Below are 20,151 nucleotides of genomic sequence, written 5' to 3'. Positions count from 1 at the left end.
ATTCCCAAGGATTCAGTTTCCACTGAACTTGAGACCTGGAATTTGTATATCGTTTCCTAGGATTGAGGCTCTTCTTACTCCCCAGCGTCCAGTGGGAGGCAGCGACCCAATAATCTACATTGTTAACAAGCGCCGCCTCTTCCCTCCAGGTGACCCTGAAGTCTGGGCCACGCTATCAGAATGACTGATCCGGATCTTTAAAACCATCTAATCCAAACTCCTCATTTTACAAAGGCTCCCCAAAGGTAAATGACTTGATTAAGGTCTGGTAGCTAATTTGAAGAACTGCTCTTACCGCCCCCTCCGTCCTCCACCCTCCACCCAAGACACAGAAATCCAGGAATGTTAGAAAAGTTTCTCGTTGAAGTTAACCAAAAAAGCTTATTACAGTGAGTTTGTGGCATTCCACCAATCTCCCCACCCCACCCGAGCCTCCCCCGGTCGTAAACCTGTGTTCTGAGTTAGCTTCCCACCTAGACCATCTATGATATTCCAAAACATGGAAAGAAAGTTGCCAGCTCTGGCTGCCGCGGAGCGTGCGGGGGGAGGCGGGCTGCTCCGCCCCCGGCGCTCGCGGGCGGGCTCGACACTGGCCGCCGAGCGGCGAGCGCGGGACTCGGCGGCCCAGGGCGGGCGGGGAAGACGCGGGGCGTGGTTTGCAGCTTTCCGAGCGCTAAGGAGCGGAGCGCGCTCTGCTGTGCCCCGAGCCTACGGCTGAACCGAAAAAGCGAGGAGGAGACCGAGCAAAAGGGGCGATCGAGGGAGCAAGGCCAGCGGGGCGCCAACCTGGGCTGGCCCCAGCCCGCGCCCTCGCAGGGCAGCAGCGGGTGAGCGCGGCCGCGGGGCCCCAGCACCCCATTGCGCCCGGGAGTGAGCGGGCTGCGGTGGGGAGGGAGGAACAGCCGGAGGGAGGGGAAGGGGCGGGGGCGAGGGAAGGAAGGTCCCCGAGCCGGGGGCGGGGGCGGCGAGGGACGGCAACCGGCCGGATGCCGGGGTCCGAGCCCGGCCTCGGGAAACTTTGCCCGGGTGGGGAGAGCGGGGTGCGTGGAGGGCGCCGCAAACTTGTCAGCGGGCGGGGCGCTCGGGGAGTGGAGCGAGCGCCAGCGGGTGGCGTTTGTCTCCCAGGCTTCTTTGTGTCACCTCCCGGCCCTAGCCCGCCGGTCCGCGGGGCGGGAAGGGGGCTGTGCCGGGGGCTGCGCTGGGAGCTCGCCCCTGGTTCTCCCCGTCGCTCCTGTCGGGCCCAGGCCCCAGCGCTCGGGGTCCGCTGATTGTTTTCGTCCCTCGCGTCACGCCTGGGCGGGAAAGATTTTGAACGCCGCGTGAGAGAGAGCCGAGTTCCGCGGCGCAGATTTTGCCAAATCGTGGGCGGCGTGAGGCTCGCCTCTGGGACCCGAGGAACCGTGGGCGGGGGCGCACCCGGCTGGAGAGGGCGCGGGGACCCGCGGGCCCGGGCGCTCGAGGAACCGCGGCGGGCCCGGCAGCCGAGCGCTCGGACGGCTGGGATGGCTCGGATTATAATTCCATTTTGATTGCTTGGGGTCTTTGTTGTCTGAAATTGCCTTGAGGGTCTGACGGTAGCACCTTCTCCTCCTTAGGTTATTTTTCTTCTGTTGAAAAAAAAAAAAAAGCGGGTGGTGGGGAACTTGTGGGGAATCAGTGCTGCTCGAAACCACATCAGCCCCCTTATTTGATGGAGGTTGAGGAGTCCAGTGTAACATTTGCCTTTGTGCACGCCTGTTATTTCCGAAAGTTATTATTTGCCCCTCCCCTAGTGGCAGGGAGCGCCTGAGCGAGCTGCCAGCAGGCACGGTTGTGCACAAGCACCAGCAAGTCCCAGCCAAACCGAGCAGGTTCTTTCTGGCCGCTCAAAACTTTCGCGTCAATCTTCTCTTTTTAAAAGTTTGTTTGATTTCAGGCAACTTTCATATGTCTAAGGAATAGTTCCGGAGCCCCCCTGCAGATATTAAGTGGTTGTGCTAGGAAAGACTGGACCACGTTTAGGGGTGGGGATTCCACTTGGTTACCTCTGGGGTCGCTGCCATTGAGTCAGTGTAAACATCAGGGGAGAGAGTTCACGTTTATGAGATGGAACATTCGATGTGTTTTTAAACTTTAATGCATAACTCCTTGAGTTTTCTTTCTGGAAAACTCTGCTGAGACTCCCAAGGGCCTTATTCCCACCCGCCCACCCTCCCACACCTAGGGTGAAGGGAACAGGTGTAACTAATCTTCATTAAGTTTTTTTTTTTCATAGTGAAGACTGGATAAGCCAAAATAAGTTAAAAAAAAAAAAAGGAAATCCTTAGTTCTTTATCCACATGTTTGAATTAAGGATCCTTATTGGGATTCAACAAAAGTCAAAATTAAACCACTTTGAGTCAACTTGGTCTTGTACATTAAGATTGTTTTATCAAAAAATCAGGTGGATAAGTTTACCCAGTTAAACATTTTACAAGCATGTCACTGCATTAGTATTAATTGTGTTTGGAGGATATTGCAGCCTGTTGAGAGAACTGAGTTACACGGGTGTTATTTTCAGTAGCATGGGGTGAAAGTTTAATGCAAAGCTCCGAAGTGGAATCCGTTGTGTCTTAATAAGTAAGGGACAGGGTGAAAGCAATTGATTCATTTGTCATTACTCATATGTTTTAAGTACAGATTTTCAATAACTTCACAACATTATTTGTTCATTTACTCAAACAAGCTTTTACCATATGCCTTCCATTGTGCTGGACTCTGGGGTGCCAAATAATAATACCATTTATGGAATGCTTATTTTGTACCAGTAAACATGTTACATTCATCTCATAAATATTTATTGAGTGCCTGCAATGTGCTAGCTGCTGGAGTTCTCATGCACAGGAGGGCTGTGGTTCCTGTGCTTATCTAGTGGGTAGTCGGGCAGGACATAAAAAGCATTACCACGATAATCACAGGTTTTAGAATGTAAATCAGATCTCCATGGCTTCCCGTCTCCTTCTGAGTGAAAGTGGCCCCAGAGTTTACCCCATCTGGTCCTCCTCAGTCCCCCATCCTGACACCTTTTTAATCTTATCTGCTGCCCTTCTTACTCAAACTTTCACAGCCAAACTAGCTTCTTCGCTGTTTGAGGACCTTTGGACTGGCTGTTTCCTCTGCCTGCAATACCCCCTGTCTAGTCCCCATATCTGTATAGTTTTCTCGGACCTCCTTCACTTCTTTACTCAAATTTTATTCTCAGTGAGGCTTCCCTAAACCCAGGATTTAAAATCACCCCTTCCCCCACACTTTTGCAACTCCCATCCCCCATTTCACAAGTTTTTTTTTTCCCCTCCACAGCATTTGTGACCATCTTCAGGTGTCCTCAAACTAAGGCCCGGCCTGCGGGCCACATGTGGCCCGCCGAGGACATTTATCCGGCCTGCCGGGTGGCACTGCCTGTCCTGGGCCTGCAGTGCGCATAGGAATTTGTTCATAGTTTTTTTTTTTAAACTATAGTCCGGCCCTCCAACGGTCTGAGGGACAGTGAACTGGCCCCCTGTTTAAAAAGTTTGAGGACCCCTGAATGCACTCCATATTTTACTCCTTTGTTTTTGGCCTGTCTTCCCCCACTAGATTGCCTACTCCAGCTATGTTGTTGTATCACTGTTGTATCCTCAGAATCTGGAACAGGGCCTGGTGTACAGTAGGTCCTTAAGAACTATTTGTTGAATGAATTTTGTTTTGTGCAAAGAAGGGAGCAACAGGATGCTGAGACAGAGTAACCAGAGGTTTCTAAGTTAGTAGTAAGAAGGCTACTCTGTGGAGGTGTGTGGATTTATTGGAACTGAGGAATGGTCCTTGTGACTGAGTATGACAGCTGGAAGGAGAGGACTCGATGAAGGTAGAGGGGTAATCAGGTGAAAGATGCAGCACCTTGTAGGCCAAGGTTTGGATGAAGTCACTTTGAGTCCTCATATATACCCTACTAGCGCTATGTTGTAGTTTACAAAACTGGACATCAAGGAGATTAAGTAACTTTCTGAGGTTACACAGTAGGGTAGGTGAATAGCACAGCTTAAGATAGGGAGCCAGGCTCTCAGACTTCAAAGCACTTACATTTGGCCACATTATGTAACATCAGAAGACGCAGTCCCTATTCTGATGGAGCTGTTCATCTAGTATTCTAGTGGGAAGCTAAGCCATTTCAGTATACCTGTGGCATGCTAGAAAAATGTATTCTGGGCGGGGGGATCGGCTATGGTATGAGGGAAGCATCTGATTCCACCTGGGAATGGGACAGGCCAAATTGGAAAAACAAAATAATAATTGTTACTGTGAGATATTTCAGATTGGCTGCATTTTAATTAAGAAGTCATGTTAATGTTAAATTCCTAGTCTTCAAGGCTTCACTGTGTTCATTCCCCCCCCCCCCCTTGCTTGATTTCATACCTATGTCATATGCCCCTTTTCCTCCTTTTACCAAATAAAGGATTGTGTCTGGAATGGTATAAAAACATGAATGCTTAAAGCCTGTAATCCTTCATAAATTGCAGGTTATATTCTTCTCTCCCCCCACCCCCATGATGAAAAAGATCATCTATTCTCTGACAGATGACTTAAATATCTGAATGTATTAGGTAGCATAGGCTAACTGCTACGTAACAAACAGTCCTAAAGTTGGTTATATGAGAGTGTATGTTTCACCCACCCAATAGTCCATCACTGGTGTTTCTGGTAGGATTGCTCTCCTGGGCAGCTCCAAGCAGTGACTCAGGGACTATGTTCCTTCCATGCTCTGGCCCCTCCACAAGGATTTTTTTTCCTGAGTGTAAATGTTAATTCTGGGGGCTGGGAAGTCCAAGATCAAGATGCTGGCAGGTTTGGTTCTGGGGGACTATCTTCTTGGCTTGCAGATGGCCACCTTCTGTGTGTGTCCTCACAAGGCAGAGAGAATGTTCTTCCTTTTTGATTGTTATCTTAAATTGTCTACACTTTGCAGTTTTGTTTGATCATTTTAAAAAACAGCTCTGTTGAGTATAATTGACGTACAGTAGTCTGCACACATTTACAGTGTAAAATTGCTCATTTTTTTTTAACATATGTAGACCTGTAAACCATTTCTTTCTCTGGTCCCTCCCTCCACCCTTATCCCCCTTCTCCAGATAACTAGAGATAGCGCTCTGACCCTATGGATTAGTTTGCATTTTTAGAATTTTATATAAATTGTTCTCTTTTTTGTCTGGCTTCTTGCAATGAGTGCTTATTTACCATCCATATATCTTCTTGGTTGAAATTCCTGTTTACATTGCTTGGCCCATTTTTTAAAAATAGAGTTGGTTGCTTTCTCTTTATTGAGTTTAGAGATTTTATATTTTCTGGATACAAGTCTTTTACCAGATATATAATTTGCAAATATTTACTTTCAATCTATTGCTTGTCTTACATTGCTCATCTTACATTCTTTTAACAGCGTCTTTGATGGCCAGAAGTTTTAAATTTTAATTAAGTTCAGTTTATCAATTTAATCTTTTATGGATTGTACTTTTGATGTACCAAAGAAATCTTTGCCTAACTCAAGGTCATAAAGAGTTCACCCCGCTATTTTCTATTTAATTGATTTTCACTCTGATCCTTATTATTATTTTTTTCTTCTACTTAGTTTGGGTTTAATTTTCTCTTTTTCTAGTTTCTTTAGGTCATTGATTTGTGACCTTTTTTCTTTTCTGATGTAGGTGTTTAGTTCTGTAAATTTCTTCCTAAATACTGCTTTATTGACATCTCACAAATTTTGATCTGATGTGATTTCATTTCTATTCATTTCATAATACTTAAAAAAAATTTCTTTTGATTTATTCTTTGGCCCCGAGCCACCCGAGGAGTATATCACGTAGTTTCCAAATATTGTGGATTTTCCAGAGATCTTCCACTTACTGATTCTAATAGAATTCCGTTCTTGTCAAAGAGCGTTCTTTCTGTGGCTTGAATCTTTTTACATTTATTGAGAAATATTTTGTGGCCCAAAATAAAATTTATTTTGGTAAATGTTTCATGTGCACCTGAAAAGAACGTGCATCCTAGTTACACCATGTCAAAGGAACACGGAGTATCACTGTTCATGTCAACCTTGACCACCTGGCTGCAGCAGTGTTTGTCGCGTTCCTGCACCGTAAAGTTCCTGTTCTCTCCTTCTGGACTGTACGTTTTGGGAAAGAAGTCACTATGCAGCTCACATAGTGGAGAATTATGCTCCATCCCCTTGAAGGTTATTGCTTTTTCATCCAAGGTGACAGTCTCTGCCTTTTAATTTGTATGTTTAGACCATTTATAATGATTGTTTTATTTTTTAAAAAATTTTTAATTGATTTGTTTAGAGAGAGGAAGGGAGAGGGAAAGAGAGAGAGAAATATCCATGAGAGAGAATCATGGATAGGTTGCCTCCTGCATGCCCCCTCTTGGGGATCAAGCCTGCATCCAGGGCATGTGCCCTGACTAGGAATAGAACCTGGGCCCCTTAAGTCCACAGGTTGATGCTCAACCACTGAGCCATGCCGGCAGGGCTATGATTATTTATATAGTCAGGTATAAATCTTGCTATTTGTATTCTGTTTTCCTCACTGTTCTCAGTTTCTTTGGTTCATTTTTTCTTTCTTCGTTTGGATTTATGGGATACTTTTGATCATTCTGTTTTATCTCTTTTTGGCTAATTAGGTATTCTTTATTTTGTTATTTAGTGGTTGCATTAGAGTTTTTACCATACATCACAGTTAACCTTCAAATGCATTATTTCATGTACAGTATGAAAACCTTGTAATAGTATATTTTCATCTCTCTTCCTTTGACTTTTGTGCTATTGTTATACATTTTGTTTTTTGTCTGTTATAAACCCCACACTACATTACTATTTTTGTTTGAGCAATCATTTTTTAAGGGGATCTAAGTAATATAACAGAGCCATATGTTTTTACCCATGCAGTTATACAGGTTGTAATTTTATTTTACTGTTGTTAAATAAAAATAACAAATAATCACATACTGAGGTAATTGGATTCATATGTTACAAGTTAGAATATATTTTAAAGAAAAGTGAAATCCAGAAATCAGAGCCTCGTTCATTTTCTTAAATGAAACTCACGGCATTGTCATTGCGTAGCTCACTGCTGTAACAGGAAGATGCCTCAGGATCTGTGGGGCATCGCAGCGCTCAGAGACCTGGGCTTGGGGAGCCCCAGGCAGGCACTGCTGCTTCCTGTCTTTCCTCTGAGCAGCGTTAGGAGGGGGCGGGGGTTGGGGAGAAGGAACCGTCTGCCCACGCTGACAATTTCCAGGCCCTGAGAAACTTTGAAAGATGAGTTTGAAAGCATTTCTTTCTTTTGATAGTGTCTGAGATGAAAAATCACTCAGTTATGGCTCCTCAGGTCAAAGCAGCACATTTGTCAAAAGTGAGCCACAAGCTTCTGCTCCTTGGTGTTCATTGATTGAAAACTGTGGTCTGAGATGCAGCTCTTGTCTCTCCAGAATTTGCCTTCTCCTTGTTACTCTGGTTCCTGCTGACTCTTAATCCTCCGTTAGGTACTGCCAGGGCTTGCTGTTTGTCATCAGTGAGTAGCTACTCTCCATCTGGGTGTGTAAATGTACCTCTATTCGGAATGTTAATACAGTACATTGACAAATATTCAACTGTTAACGAGTAGAAAAACTCAGTGCATTCAACAAGTTAATTTATTTATTAATGTTTATTGAATCTGGGTGCTAGCACATTGAAAGTGTATGCCCCTTGCCTTTAGGAAGCCAGCTGTCTAGTAAGAGAAAGCCCACAAGCAGAGGAACATGCACTCCGATGTGGTAATTTGTGATCACCACAATGGAGACAGGAACAGGGCGGTGGGAGAAAGCGTAGAGCAGGGGTTCTCAAAGTGCCCGCCTAGGACCCCCAGCATCAAACCTACTGAATCGGAACCCTGAGGGTGGGGCCCAGCAACCTGTGTTTAACAAGCTTCCCAAGTGATTCCAATGCACACTCAAGGCTGTGAAACCACCAGCATAGAGGATTAGATCATCTCTTGAGATTTTTTCCCCCCAGCTCTATGAGTATGGGTAAGAAATGTGCTCCATTGTACTGTTGAACAAATTCAAAAAGAGTCTGGAGGCTTTGGCTAGAAATAAATGATAACGGTTTATTCAAGGGTCTTAGGGTTTGCAAACCCCAGGAACACAACTAGGCAAAACCCCAAATGTATTCTCAAGAAGAAAGAAAAGCAAAGAGTTCTTATAGTAAGAAATACATCTATGAGAAGAATCAGTTCTGTATTCTTAGCCTCCGGATTGGTCCAGGATGGTAACTCAGATCATCACAGGTATGGCTAGTGATGTCAGGTGGTCTGAATACCTGAACATTCTTTCCTTAGTCTTTCAGGGGGGTAGTCAGAGGGTTATCTGGAGGTTTGGTATATATCCAGGTATTGTTGCAGGACTGCAAAGTTCAAAAGTTTAAGTTCCCAGGCTAGTTAAAGCAAGAATAGAATCCTTTCCTCACACCTCCACCTACTTGATTTTAATAATTAAGCAACTTGACTATAGTGACTCCACTTACTCTCTCCCTCCGTGCTTTCAGAGCAGTGTTGGCACTAATGAAGTGTCATGTAAAACATGAATTGCTATGTGGGTAAAGTAGACATGGGTAAAGTTACACCTGAACTGGAGAAATAGTAAATTAGATTTAAAAATTTTTTATTATGAAAAATGTTAATATATTCAAAAGCAGATGTAATAGTGAAATGAACTTCTGTGTAAACATTACCTAGTATTAATAATGATCAAATCCTGCTGGTTTGGTTTTACCTATACCCTCACCTATCCCTGCATGCTGGATTATTATTTTTTAAATTAAAAATATTTTTATTGATTTCAGAGAGGAAGGGAGAGGGAGAGAGAGATAGAAACATCAATGATGGGAGAGAATCATTGATTGGCTGCTTCCTGCATACCCCCAACTAGAGATTGAGCCTGCAACCTGGGCATGTACCCTTGACTGGAATCGAACCCCGGGACCTTTCAGTCTGCAGGCCAACGCTCTCTCCACTTAGCCAAACCAGCTAAGGCTGCATGCTGGATTATTTTGAAGCAAATTCCATACATCATATAATTTCATTAATCAATAATTAGATTTTAAATTATTTAAGCTATTAAGGTGCTAAAGATGAATTTGAAACTGAATCACATAGCTTTTTTTTTTTTTTTTTTTTTTTAATATATTTTATTGATTTTTTACAGAGAGGAAGGAAGAGGGACAGAGAGTTAGAAACATCGATGGGAGAGAAACATCGATCAGCTGCCTCTTGCACACCTCCTACTGGGGATGTGCCCGCAACCAAGTTACGTGCCCCCGACCGGAATCGAACCTGGGACCCTCCAGTCCGCAGGCTGATGCTCTATCCACTGAGCCAAACCGGTTTTGGCCACATAGCTTTTTTTATGGCTCATAACAAATTATAAAACTTACCTGGAGTTTATTTACACAAAAGATGAGTAAAACAAAACAGTAAAATTCATTAAAAATAAATATACTGGTTATAACCGTGAAAACATTTTATCAAAACATTTTATGTACCATCATCACGATAGCAATATACACGTTATACTTTTAGATAATATTCTAGGCTAGTAAGAAAGAATATATACCCATACACTGCCAAAATTGGAATACTGTGCTGGAAGGAGAAACTTAAATTAGAAGGGCAAGTTTTTGGGAAGGGAGATGTTATAAGAAGTCTTGGCAGTTTTCTGGGCAAATTTTAATGCATTAAAAATTTACATTATAATAATACATTATAAATTCTCATTCATTTCAGCAATTATGTTGCCTCATTTGGAAAGCAAAGGTATTTAACATGTAGGGAGGAACAATACATCTTTAAAAAAAATCTCAGCATTCTGCACAGTCTTTTTATCAAGATTAGAGATGACCTGTTTAGTCAGAACTCAGGCTATCAGAGAGTTCATCATGTTTGGAGAAAGGGGGCAGAATTAATTTACACAGACATGTTTTCTCCCACTCTGTCTTTGGAGTACAAGTTATGATATCCTGAGGAAAAACTGTATTATGACTAAAATGTTCACTTTTGGCTGTGACTGTCTGACCCATTAATTAATGGGTCATACCATAGATGTTAGATAATTTTCATTTTAAAATTGCTAATTACTTAGAAGTAATTTTTACCTTAAATGTAAATTGCAACAAAGGAAGTAAAGCTGAGCCCTGACTGGCTTGGCTCAATTGATTGGAGAGTTGTCTCGTATACTGAAAGGTCATAGGTTCAATTCCTGGTCAAGGCACATAGCCAGGTTTTGGGTTTGCTCACCAGTTGGGGAGCAAACTTGATGTTTCTCTCTCACATTGATGTTTCTCTCTCTCCCCCTCCCTCCCTCCTTCCCTCTCTCTTCCTTGCTCTCTCTTAGAAAAAAAAAGTGTACATAAAGCTTCAAATGTTAATAAATATTTTTAAAAAGAAGTTAAAGCTGAAATAAGTCAGACAGAGAAAGATAAATACCCTATAATTTCATTTATAGGTGGAATCTAAAAAACAAAATAAACAAAATAGAAAGAAACTCATAGATGAAGCTAACAAGCTGATGGTTGCCAGCTGGGAGGGGGGTTGGGGCTGGGTGAAAAGGTGATGGGATTAAGAAGTACAAATTGGCAGTTACTAAAACAGGCACGGGATGTGAAGTACAGCATAGGGACTATCGTCAATAATACTGTAATAACTATGTATGGTGCCAGGTGGGCACTAGACTTACGGGGGAGGGGGGACCACTTCATAATTTATATAACTGTCTAACCACTCTGCTGTATACCTGAAACTAATGGAATATTGAATCTCAACTGTAGTTGAAAATAGAAAATAAAGCTGTTCAAGACTGTTCCACATGCCTCCAAAAGAAATAATTAAAGTAAACAACCCACAGCTCAAATGCATCTAAGCTCTTAGTACTACGATAGGCTATAGTCAGTGTATGATGAGATTGTTTGATAGGATAATGCATGCTAGAGCTTTCAGTTCTAAAATTGGAGCTAGCTATTCAGAATAAAAATTTTAAAAAAGGAACGACTATTATAAATTCTGTTTATAAAGGAGTTAAAGGTGTGTTCACACTTGTATGTTAACAGAAAAAGATTACTAGCATTCTCTTGCTTGAATAGCCTTTGTAGTCACTCATTTGATGACAATGAGTAAGAATTTTTTCTCTGTTAATGGACTTGTGTTTAAAAGAAAGTCTGTTACCTTTGTAGTCTTTGTACCTTTTTCATTATAACAAGCTGCAACTCAGTTGGGTAATAATTACTTTTATAAATAGTGTTTAGTCCAGAACTGACTTTATATCCTTCTGAGCCCAATGAAAGGAAACTCCCAAATGCTTATAACCACAGGCTGATGATTTGATTACAGACTGTGTTGGTGCTGGTTTCTGAGACTTGGAAGGTGAACACGCTCCTGTCTGAGTCACCCTGTTGTCTCGCAGTTGGCCATGTGTTTTCTTAGCAACCGCTGCTGATTTGAGGTTTGAGCTGGGAGAGTATGTTTTAAGATGATCCCACATATTCTTTCAGGTTATATGTGCCTGTTAAACCCTGTAAATTTACTGTTAATGTCGTGTGTCCCACAAAAAGGAAAGATTTAATTGCAAATCAATTTTCTTCTGATCTGTTTCTCAGCGGGTTGGGGGTGGGGTAAGGAGAAACAAAAGTGAGTCTGGGAGACTGTGAACTTGCTGGTTTATGCCCCTGGCCTAGAGCAGAACCAAATGGCTTCCATGTGCTGATGGGATAAATATAATTTACTAGGGCCTTGGTCTTGAGTAATACTCCTGTGTGTATCAGTATCAAAGGAACAAGTGAATTTTGGAGATGTCTGTGTGTTGTGGAATGGTTAAGAACCTAGCTTCTTTTAAAAAAATATATTTTTATTGATTTCATAGAGGAAGGGAGAGGGGGAGAGAGAATCGTTGATCAGCTGCCTCCTGCACACTCCCTGCTGGGGATTGAGCCCGCAACCCATGCATGTGCCCTGGCCAGGAATCGAATCATGACCTCCTCCGGTCCTGGACCTGCTCTCAACCACTGACCCACTCCGGCTGGGTGCAAATAGTATTTTTATCGATGGAGAAATAGAGGCTCAGCAGGGGCCTGATATTATTTAAACATCTACCTTAATTTCAGTGCACCTCTCACTTTTATCTTTCTCTTCAAGCTCTTTGGAGCCAGAGGAGAGCCAGGCTGAGGCTGCTCTTTGGCCTTCCCCATCCGTTTCCACACTCAGACTCCCATTGCATCCTCTTTACCAGGAGGAGAGAGAGAATAACCCGGGAACTGGGCGGTGTGAGTTTGTTACCTGAGGAATGTCCAGGGAGTGTCACACTCATCTTAATTCTCAAGTTCCAAGGTTACTTTCCTTTTAAAATGCTTGAAAGGTGAAGTCCTTCAAGATTTTTTTTCTCTTGCTTCTGATGAAATGGAAACATTTGGGCAGGGGTGGATAAAACCTTTATAAAATGAGCCTTGTTTTAGTTGAACTGGAGAGGATGAGGGGGGCAGAGTGAATGAAGCTTTTCTCCTCAATGTTGCCCCTTCATTAGACGATGGGATGTGGAATCTGAGGTCAGGCTCGGGGATGCAGATAAAAATTAAGTCTGGCAAGACTTTGAGCATTTTTTACAAGTTTATTTTTATTATTACACAAATCCAACAGCACACATATTTAAGAAGCAAAAGCCTTCCTCATATTATTTTCACTTTCCATTTCTGCAGGCTCTGTCTGTCCCTAGAGATCATCATTATGGAGAGTGGTATGTTTATCCCATTTGAACACTTGGAACCCTGACAAAGCAGTAATTACGCAATGTAGTTAGAATTTGTGCTTTTTCCTTTTTACCTGGATGTTTGGTACATTATTGAGGTTTTATAAATATGGGTTCTTCTTTTAGACTGTGTCCAGAGTCCCATAAACATGAAGTGGAACTTCAGTTCAGTGCTCTTGATTGCCTTTCAAATCAGTGACATACCTGGGGTTAGCATTTAGATACCTGAGCTTCTTGCCTGTTGCTGAACCAGTTCTGGTAGTTAATCCATTACACAAGTTTGCCGGTTAACTGCCCCTGCAACAGTGGGCAAGAAGCATGTTTCATCTGATGTTTTATGGAGAGTTTACGTTAACACAGGCCCATTTTAGTTTGGTCACTATATTAATCTGTTAACTACTTCCTGTGTTGACTGATCATGTGATAATGTGTTTAGGTAAATTTCTCTATAGAGTCCTGGGCTGTGTGGGTAAATCAGATCGATCTTGCCTGTTAGGAAGTTTCTTCTTTCTTTCTTTCTTTCTTTCTTTCTTTCTTTCTTTCTTTCTTTCTTTCTTCCTTTCTTCCTTTCTTCCTTTCTTCCTTTCTTCCTTTCTTCCTTTCTTCCTTTCTTCCTTTCTTCCTTTCTTCCTTTCTTCCTTTCTTCCTTTCTTCCTTTCTTCCTTTCTTCCTTTCTTCCTTTCTTCCTTTCTTCCTTTCTTCCTTTCTTCCTTTCTTCCTTTCTTCCTTTCTTCCTTCCTTCCTTCCTTCCTTCCTTCCTTCCTTCCTTCCTTCCTTCCTTCCTTCCTTCCTTTCTTTCTTTCTTTCTTTCTTTCTTTCTTTCTTTCTTTCTTTCTTTCTTTCTTTCTTTCTTTTTATTAAGGTATTATATGTGTACATATCTTACCATTGCCCCCCCCCCCACTCCCATACATGCCCTCACCCCGCAATGTTTTGCATCCGTTGGTTACTCTTATATGCATGCATACAAGTCCTTCAGTTGATCTCTTATTTCCCCTACCTCTCCCTAACCTTCCCGCTGTAATTTGACAGTCTGTTTGATGCTTTACTGCCTCTGTATCTATCTTTTTGTTCATCAGTTTATACTGTTTTTCATTATCCACAAATGAGTGAGATCATGTGGGATTTTTCTTTCATTGACTGGCTTATTTCACTTAGCATAATGTTCTCTAATTCCATCCAGGTGCCTACAAATGGTAAGAATTCCTTCTTTTTTATGGCAGCATAGTATTCCATTGTGTAGATGTACCATAGTTTTCTGATCCAGTCATCTGCTGATGGGCACCTAGGCTGTTTCCAAATCTTAGCTATTGCAAATTGTGCTGCTATGAACATAGGGGTGCATATATCCTTTCTGATTGGTGTTTCTAGTTTCTTAGGATATATTCCTAGGAGTGGGATTACTGGGTCAAATGGGAGTTCCATTTTCAGTTTTTTAAGGAAACTCCATACTGTTCTCCACAGTGGCTGCACCAGTCTGCATTCCCACCAGCAGTGCGCGAGGGTTCCTTTTTCTCCGCATCCTCGCCAACACTTGTCGTTTGTTGATTTGTTGATGATAGCCATTCCGACAGGTGTGAGATGGTACTGCATTGTCGTTTTGATTTGCATCTCTCGGATAATTAGTGACTTTGAGCCTGTTTTCATGTGTCTCTTGGCCTTCCTTCTGTCTTCTTTCGAAAAGATTCTATTTAGGTCCGTTGCCCATTTTTTTATTGGATCATTTATCTTCCTTTAATTAAGTTGTATAAGCTGCCTGTAAATGTTGGAGATTAAACCTTTATCAGTGATAATGTTTGCAAATATGTTCTCCCATACAGTGGGGTTTCTTGTTGTTTTGTTGATGGTTTCTTTTGCTGTGAAAAAGCTTTTTATTTTGATGTAGTCCCATTTGTTTATTTTCTCTTTGGCTTCCGTTGCCCTAGGGGCAGTATCAGTGAAGAAGTTCTTTCGGCATATGTCTGAGATTTTGCTGCCTGTGGATTCCTTTAGTATTTTTATGGTTTCCTGTCTTATATTTAAGTCTTGTATCCATTTTGAGTTTATTTTTGTGTATGGTGTAAGTTGGTGATCTAGTTTCATTTTTTTTGCATGTATCTGTCCAATTTTCCCAACACCATTTATTGAAGAGACTGTCTTGACTCCATTGTATGTTCATGCCTCCTTTGTCAAATATTAATTGCGCATGGTGGTTTGGGTCGATATCTGGATTCTCTATTCTATTCCATTGGTCTATATGTCTGTTCTTGTGCCAGTACCAGGCTGTTTTGAGGACAGTGGCTTTGTAATACAGCTTGAAATCTGGTATTGAGATCCCTCCTACTTTATTCTTCTTTCTCAGGATTGCTGTGGCTATTCGGGGTCTTTTTTTATTCCCTATGAATTTTTGGAGAGTTCTTTCTAGGTCTGTGAAATATGCCGTTGGTATTTTAATGGGGAGTGCATTGAATCTATAGATTGCTTTGGGTAGTAGGGACATTTTAATGATGTTGATTCTACCAATCCATGAACATGGTATGTTCTTCCATCTGTTTACATCTTCCTCTATCTCTTTTTTCAGTGTCCTGTAGTTTTCTGCGTATAGGTCTTTTACCTCCTTGGTTAGGTTTATTCCTAAGTATCTTAATTTTTTTGGTGCGATGGTAAATGGGATTGCTTTTATAGTCTCTCTTTCTGTAAGTTCACTATTGGTGTATAGAAATGCCATAGATTTCTTGGTGTTAATTTTGTATCCTGCTACATTGCCGAATTCATTTATTAAGTCTGTTAGTTTTTTGATGGAGTCTTTCGGGTTTTTTATGTACAATATCATGTCATCTGCAAATAAGGACAGCTTTACTTCTTCTTTTCCAATTTGGATGCCTTTTATTTCTTCTTCTTGTCTAATTGCAATGGCTAATACTTCCAGTACTATGTTGAACAGGAGTGGTGAGAGTGGGCATCCCTGTCTTGTTCCTATTCTTAGGGGAAATGGTTTTAGTTTTTGCCCATTGAGTATGATGTTAGCTGTGGGTTTATCATATATAGCTTTTATTATGTTGAGGTATGATCCTTCTATTCCCACCTTGTTGAGAGTTTTTATCAAGAAAGGGTGTTGGATTTTGTCAAATGCTTTTTCTGCATCAATTGATATGACTATGTGATTTTTATCTCTCAATTAGAAAGTTTCTTTTTAAGGATGTGGGATATGGAGCCCACATACTTCTGTTCAAGCAGTTCTTGCCAGCAACTTGCAGTATGGTCTTGGGCAAGTTACTTACCTTCTCTGTTTCCCTACGTGGGGTAGAGCGTGTCCATCTTATGGACTTGTGAGGATGAAAGAGATGGTACATGCAAAATGCCTGGCACAAATGAAGTACTAAATAAACATTAACTCTTCTCGTTACTGTTTTATCATTATTATCAAACAGAGAACCAACAAATTCGGTCACCTATGTAAGGAGAATTTACCTGTTCTTACTGTCAAGCTAACAAAGGAAATGTCACTGAGATTTCACTTTTATTGCACTGTAGATTGTCAGAAGGAATGTGCAAATATTGAGATAACGCTCTCTAATCAGATATAAATCTCAGTGCTGGACTGAGTCATTCGGCTTCTTCACTAAGTAATTTGGAGGCATGTCAGTGAAAGGATTACACAGAGATTTTATTTGTCTCAGTGGTTCCAGTTTTGCTTCTACTCGGGAAAATATTGTGGCATCCGGAAGATGTTTTTTGGGGAGTGTTGTAATTGTTCACTGATGGGGAGAAATCGATTTAGGTGGTGTTTCTTTTCGAGGGTTTTATGTTATGTGTTTTGGGGACTGGGATATTTCCAGGGGGAAGGCTTTGAGAGAAGCAAAAAATATTTCTTAGAAATCTCAAAACTGTAGTCTGAAATTCCATGGAAAGAAAATTGAAGAATTTTATAACCCGAGTTATTGGAGGTTGTAGGTCAGAAGGATTATTTGTGTTTTTGGAAGTTTATCTTTACAGGAAGGTACATCATTTCTAAGCATTTTAATGAACTAGAAGACATATTAAAGCAAACTTAATTTCATAAGTAGACAAAAATAGTTTAAAAAAACCAAAAACCCCAGACAGATTTCGAACGGAGTCACTGTACATGTCGCAACATCAGAGATAATTGAGTATACACAGAAGTACATTCTGTTCTTTCCCTGAGATGATGTTATCTCGTGTCAGACCTTAAAATTGTGCTCATGGAAATGGCAAATATGTATCTTTAGGGAAAACTCAGAAACCAATAGTTCTGGTTGTTTCTCTTCAGGTGAGAAACTTATGCCACGTTTAGAAAGGAAATGGAAACTGCTCTGCAAGCTCTCTAGCAAGTCACAAGGGAAGCCCAGGGGAGGGGATGATTTCACAAAGTTCTGGTTTCAGAAATCAAATCTGTGTTTCAGAGACACCGCTCGTTCCATAGCTTGACTCGGCAACCTTTTAACAGCTGAATACCTGCTGAAGAGTCGCAGGGCTGGCTGGCACCCTGGAAAAGACAGCTTCCTCATTACATCACAGTTACTTTCTCTCCTTCTTCTCATCTCCTTTCCCACTTACCAGTCAGCATGCTAAGATTTAATGATTAGGTAAGATTGGGCGGGAAGTATTTAGTCAGAACTCCCCATTTATCAATACAACTGTACACGGATGGATGGTTCTTTGGAAGTAAAGAGTTAAAGAGAAACACAAACTCAAAAAGGACAGAAAAGCACTCTAATTTGAGGAGATTTGAATTTTTAAAGAATTCTCTTAGAGCAATTCCCTTAAAATTCTAGTATGAAAATAATAATCCGAAGTGGTTAGAGGAAATGTCATTTATTTTTTCTTTTATTTTAATTTATGCTTTTAATTTTTAAAACTTAGTTTTCAAATACAATATTATATTAGCTTCAGGTGTACAACATAGCGACTGGACATTTATATACCTTCTCAGGTGATCACCATGAGTGTAGCACCCATCTGACACCATATATAGTTATTGCAATGTTATTTTTTATTTTAAATCATTGCACTTTTTAAAACTAAATTTATGCACTAGACCTCTGTGGATTAAAGTCTACAATGACTTACTGAGTGATCTAAGGTTTTTTGTTTGCTTTGTGCTCTGTGCAAGTTAGTCTTGGTCAATAATTAAATAAAGTTGGATTGTAGGGAATAGAGCAGCACACTTTTTTTAAAAAATATTTTTATTGATTTTTTTTTTTTAAATATATAGTTTATTGACTTTTTACAGAGAGGAAGTGAGAGGGATAGAGAGAAACATGGGTGAGAGAGAGACATCGATCAGCTGCCTCCTGCACACCCCCCTCTGGGGACGTGCCTGCAACCAAGGTACATGCCCTTGACTGGAATCGAACCCGGGACCCTCCAGTCCGCAGGCCGGCGCCCTATCCACCGAGCCAAACCGGTTAGGGCTTGATTTTTTTTTTTTTTTAAGAGAGTGAGGAAGGGAGAGGAATTTATTGGCTGCCTTCTGCACGCCCCTACTGGGGATCAAGCCCACAACCCAGGCATGTGCCCTGACCAGAACTGAACTGGTAACCTCTTGGTTCGTGGTGGACGCTCAATCACTGAGGCACACTGGCCAGGCTCGAGCAGCACTCTTTAAGATGAGTTCTTGAGGGTGTAATAAATAATGGTCGTTCACAGGAGGGATAAAAAATTGAATAAGTACAGTATCATTGGTAAGATACCCGTTATAAATTCTAATACTGGATGTATCCCAGGCAGTTTTATGCTCTTGAATAAATCACTAATGTTAATGGTCTCAGTTTCCACACTGCAGGAGTATCGTGATTATATGAACTAACTTATAAGCACAACTAAATACAAGTATGTTTTGTCTTGGGTCAGTTAAACTGCCCCCCTTTTACTGATATCCATTGATTCTCCTCTCAAAGGTCTACCATCCTCACAAAGGACAGCAAAGGAGAGAGTGTGGCGGGATCCCTTTAAAACGTGCCTGTGCTGTCCATAGTGAGTCAGTAAGCCTGGGCCCGTGTATGCTTTATTCCTTGTACAGTGACAGTAGCGATGGGTTGTTATTAGAGTCCAGAGTTCAACACCCATCCTGTTGAATTCAGTTCAGAATTTTAGGACTGAATGATGCCCAAATCCTCTTATTTCACAGAAGAGGAACCAGGATTCAGGGGTGGCAAGGTCCCACAGCTAACTGGCAGAACCGGGAGTAAAACTGCAGTCTCCAGATTCCTGGCTCAGAGCTCTCGGTGCTGTGTGTGTGTGAGATATGTAAATTGTTGAGAGTTATCTAAGACCTGTGGGAAAGGATGTCATCATACAGTAAGTATTTGTGTGCTTTAGCATCCTACTTAAGAAACAGAATATTTATAGCAAGGTGTGACCCTTTCTTCCTCCTCAGAGGTAGCTGAATTCAGTGTTTATCATTCTCAGGCATTTCTTTACAATTTTGTTTAGTATGAATTGGTTAAGGGGGATTTTCATAGTCTTTAACGACAGATAATGCTTGGGCACTGACACACATAATGGATGCTGACCATGAATAATGGATCCAGCCAGGCCAAGGTGTGCTGGCGGAGTATCGGGCCCATCAGGGTCCCTAAGCAATATTTTTAAGATTGTGTATAATTCACATCATTCAGTATGCATTCTTCTGCAAGCTGCTCCCCCCTCAGTTTTATATTTGTGAGATGCGTCCATATCGATTACGTATAACACTGATTATTCATTTGCTTTGTTTAATATTCTATTGTGTGACTATGCCACAGTTTATCCATTCAGTTATTTTTGGATATTTAGTTTTAGTTTTTTAAAAATACATATTTTTATTGATTTCAAAGAGGAAGGGAGAGGGAGAGAGATAGACACATCAATGATGAGAATCATTGATTGGCTGCCTTCTGTACTTCCCCTATTGGGGATCGAGTCCACAACCCGGGCATGTACCCTTGACTGGAATCAAACCCAGAACCCTTCAGTCTGCAGGCCGATGCTCTATCCACTGAGCCAAACCAGCTAGGGCAGATATTTAGTTTTTTTTGTCCTCTTCTAGGACTCACCTGTTCATTCCTTTTGCTTATTTCCTTATCAGGATGTTAGTCTTTTCTTTATTGACTTTTACGTATATTATTTCTGTATTTTCTTGGAAACTATTGTTTAATAAACAAATAGTCATTAATATTTGTACTTAAGAAGCCACATAAAACCTATTGTAGCCCAATCAGTGTGGCTCAGTGGTTGGGCATTGACCTATGAACCAGGAGGTCACAGTTTGATTTCTAGTCAAGGTACATGCCCGGGTTTCGGGCTCAGTCCCCAAAAGGGGGTGTGTAGGAGGCAGCCGATCAATGATTTTCT

General features: G+C 41.5%; 1 protein-coding gene across 1 annotated transcript in view; it reads left to right on the top strand.

Annotated features, from left to right (window-relative positions):
- The first annotated feature begins 605 nt into the window (after positions 1 to 605).
- The window catches only part of SYNE2 (spectrin repeat containing nuclear envelope protein 2), a 321,491-nt gene continuing 301,945 nt past the window's right edge, over positions 606 to 20,151 (top strand). Inside the window, exon 1 of the mRNA XM_080686255.1 lies at positions 606 to 827. The gene's annotated coding sequence lies outside the window, so the exon portion shown is untranslated. The remainder of the gene's footprint in view (positions 828 to 20,151) is intronic.

This window comes from Plecotus auritus (assembly GCF_963455305.1).
Source record: "Plecotus auritus genome assembly, chromosome: 1".
Lineage (NCBI taxonomy): Eukaryota > Metazoa > Chordata > Mammalia > Chiroptera > Vespertilionidae > Plecotus > Plecotus auritus.
The sequence above is the reverse complement of the archived record's forward strand: the minus strand, read 5'-3'. Positions and strand labels throughout refer to the sequence as shown.